Source organism: Marmota flaviventris, chromosome 4, assembly GCF_047511675.1.
Source record: "Marmota flaviventris isolate mMarFla1 chromosome 4, mMarFla1.hap1, whole genome shotgun sequence".
In the NCBI taxonomy this organism is placed as follows: domain Eukaryota; kingdom Metazoa; phylum Chordata; class Mammalia; order Rodentia; family Sciuridae; genus Marmota; species Marmota flaviventris.
Window position 1 is genome coordinate 34,474,950 of NC_092501.1, and position 3,629 is coordinate 34,478,578.

The window sequence follows — 3,629 nt, forward strand, 5'->3', positions numbered from 1 at the left end:
TGTTGTGAAATGACAGGAAGGAGCCAGCAGCAAACTGGGGGAAAGCATCCAGGTAGATCTTCCTTTTTTCCCCTGTCTCCCTTTACTTCTCGGCTTGATCCAAAATGTCTCAAAGGAAGCCAAGTCCAGAAGAGAAAGCTCTAGCCTTTATTATCAGGGCTTCCAGGGCCTGGGTAGACCGGCAGAGGAGATTGCCATGGAAGGATCTAGATGGCCCCTTCCCTCCTGGGCATGGTGTGGGGCTTCCTCTGGCCAGGGGCAGAGGTCTGACTGACATGTCTTTTGGGAAACCTAGCCCCAGGACCATCTCTCTCACTTAAGTGTCCCTAAAGTCCCAGGCCAGCCAGAAGCCAGGGCTGAGCCAATAGGGTGCGTGGGGATGCCCAATCCTCAGGTCACCTGGCACCCAGGAGCACTGGCTTAAGGGTGGGGCCTCTTGAGCATCCTTTTTTTTTTGAAGGGTTTTTGTTTGTTTAATACATCTGAAAAGAATGCATATACAAAGAATTGAGACAGAAAAAAGCATTGGTTCAACACTAATGAATCTACAAGTTTTAGGATTTGGGGAAAGTGGAAAAAGATTAAACATTTTTAAAAACTGGAAACTGCAACCAAATAAGCTGAAAAAAATAATCCCTATTAACACTTATGAAGACTCTCCACAAGACTCTCGCCATGATTTTCATTAAAGAATATCACTGGGCTAGGGAGGCCTCATATGCAAAACAGAAATAAGGGGATTCCCAACTGGTCAGTCCCCTTGTAGGTAAATGTTCTCCCACCCCATCCACCACCAGCTTCTTCATGAAGCAGGCCCACATCCTCAAACCTGAAAGGATGCCAGTCATCCTGCAGGCATCTGTCTTCTAGCACCACCCCTCATAGTTGTTCTGTGTGCCAGGTCTTCAACTGGGTTCTAGGACCACCACACAGTGAGTTGCAAATCTATGCTAAGTATATAAAACAATGACGGGAAAAAAATTGTTTTTTAATTACAAACTAAATTCATTTGGTGTATTTCAAAAGGTGCAATACTATTCTTCATTTATCAATGAAAGAAGTTAGAAATGAACCCCCCCCCCCAAAAAAAAAAAAGGCAAACAAATTTCCTTGAAAGTCACAGTCACATATAGGAGTGCGTCTTAGAAAAGAGGAGGGCAAGACAGCTGCCACCCATTTTCATGAATTTCATCAAATACTGGATCTACTCAAGGGTGGAGAGAAAAGGCAACTTTCAAAAAGGAGTATATTATTAAATGAGGCATTTACTATACTCCTTCCTAAGAGCACCAGGTGGGGAACACATTTTTCTAAACTAGATCTAGGAAGTGGAATGTGGAATCAATTTGTCCTCCTCTCCTAATGGCTGTCCATCAGTTAATTTTTTAAAAAAAGACTAAAAAATAAACCCCACACACACTCCCCCTACACCAAAAAAGGCTGTGGGGGGTGCAAAAGTGTCCCAGATTACTCATTACTCTCCAGGTTGGAACCAGGGAATGGCTTCAACAAATCAGTCTGTTACAAAGTCATCACAAGCATGCCTTGCTTTTAAACCAAAAAAAAAAAAAGTGTGTTTTTTTTTTTTTTCTTTTTAAACAACAAAAACTAGTACTGATCACTTTCTGACAATACACAATTACTCAAAGTTAACTAGTATGGTGAGTGGGGAAGCATACCTATGGGCCTTGTCTCATGAGTGCATGTTTGTAGTTGCAGGGCATTTGTCATTATTGCAGAAACAAATTTTAATTTTTAATCTTTAGTTTGATTTAAACATTGCTTTTAGTATGATGCCAACACCAACTGTGCAGAAAGGGCTCTGAAGAGATGTTCATAGCAGCACACACCTGCGGCTCTTCTTTGGTTCTGGAGGCTCCAGGGCAGCTAATATTGCTTCATCGTACACATTCTTTAGGCCTTTCTGTGTGAGTGCAGAACACTTCACATACTTGACAGCCTTCAGATCACGGGCCAGCTTTTCAGCAGTCTCTGGAGTGATAGGCTTCTGTTTGTTCTTGGCAAATTTCTCAATAGTAGATGGGTCATCTCTGAGATCAATTTGGGTCCCGACAAGCAAGAAAGGAGTCTTTGAACAGTGGTGAGTTATCTCAGGCACCCACTTTTCTTTCACATTTTCAAATGAGGACAGAGAAACCACTTAAAAACAGACTAGAAATACATCTGTTTGTGGATAACTCAGCAGTCGTAATCTGTCATAATCCTCTTGCCCTGCAGTATCAAAAAGTCCAAAAGTATATGGCTCTCCACCAATCATAACTGTGACTGCATAGTTGTCAAAAACAGTTGGTACATACTCAGATGGAAATTTGTTCGTTGTGTAGGATATCAGGAGGTGTGTTTTACCAACAGTACTATTGCCCACAACAACGCATTTAATTGTCTGCATTGTGGAAATAGTTTTGTATCCACTTTAAATATTTCAAATTTGATGACCTCAGTTTCTCCACCAGGGTGTTCCATCCTTTCTGATTTGTAGGCCAGGTCATCAAGCATAACAAGGGTGGACCTGGTTCTCAGGATTACAGAGATTGTGATATCACCAAAGAGAGGCTGACCCCCATCCCAGCCCGTTGGAGGAAACATTAAGAAGACATGAGGATGGACCTCATAGGAGAGGAGGAAGAGAACAGAGGGGGACCTTGTGTACAATAAGATGCCCAGGTCAGGTGGGGGTACCAGGAGGTGCCAGGGTCACTTCTTGGCACAGTTTGCTGGGTCCAGGGCAGCAATGTTAGCAGCAGCTGTGATCAGGTGGATAATGCTGATTAGGGACTTGACCAAGGCGAATGGGGCAGTGACCCAGAGGCCCATTCAGAAAAGCCCCACAGAGCTGGAGCCAACTCATGGTCCTTCAGAGAAATTGAATAGGTACAGGAGGCAGTAAAAGAGCTTATTTGCAGCACAGAGGATGAACAGAGCAGGCCTGGAAATATATAGATCCAAAGCACTGGATTCCCTAACAGGTCCATCATCTTGTGACTCTCACTGCCTCCGATCACAGAACTGTAGTGGTGCATCCAGTGACTGGCCACCTCCAAACTCATGCTGAGCTGGAAGAAAAGGGTAGCTCAAGGGTATAGCAGGGTCAGGTTGACCAACAGACACATGGTGGAGCAGCATGTCCAACATGGCCCCAAACCAGGTTCCTTGATAAAGGGCTCTAGCAGCGAGTCCATCAAAAGTGTCCAGAATGCATTCTACTGTCAGTATAACTAATTAGAACAACAACAACAACAAAAGCTTCCAGAAGTCTGCTGAGCAGGTAGAAGGAGGAGACTGAGCAGGCAGGAGGGCATGACTTTTAGAAAGTAGTGATGGTGAAGGCAATCCGGACATTACAGATAAGGTTAGGCACCAAAAGAAGGTGTTTTCGCTTGGCATTAGTGGTCCCTTTGCTGTACTGGGCCCACTTGGGAGGTGCCAACACTGTCCCAGCTATGTCTTAAGCTGTTCCTTGCTCAGAAGGAACCAGTTAGAGAATTTCAGACAGCCTCACTCTTCAGTCTGGCACCATGGCCACGCCCCTGGTGCCCAGCCCCAGATATTAAAGCTCGCAGCTGGCAGGAACATGGGCCAACCAGATGTGCTCTGGGCACAACACACCC

General features: G+C 44.6%; 2 pseudogenes; both read right to left on the reverse strand.

Moving 5' to 3' along the window:
• Positions 1-1,834: 1,834 nt before the first annotated feature.
• Positions 1,835-2,468, reverse strand: LOC114096468 (cell division control protein 42 homolog pseudogene; annotated as a pseudogene).
• A 247-nt stretch (positions 2,469-2,715) lies between these two features.
• Positions 2,716-3,405, reverse strand: LOC114096400 (CDP-diacylglycerol--inositol 3-phosphatidyltransferase-like; annotated as a pseudogene).
• Positions 3,406-3,629: the final 224 nt, after the last annotated feature.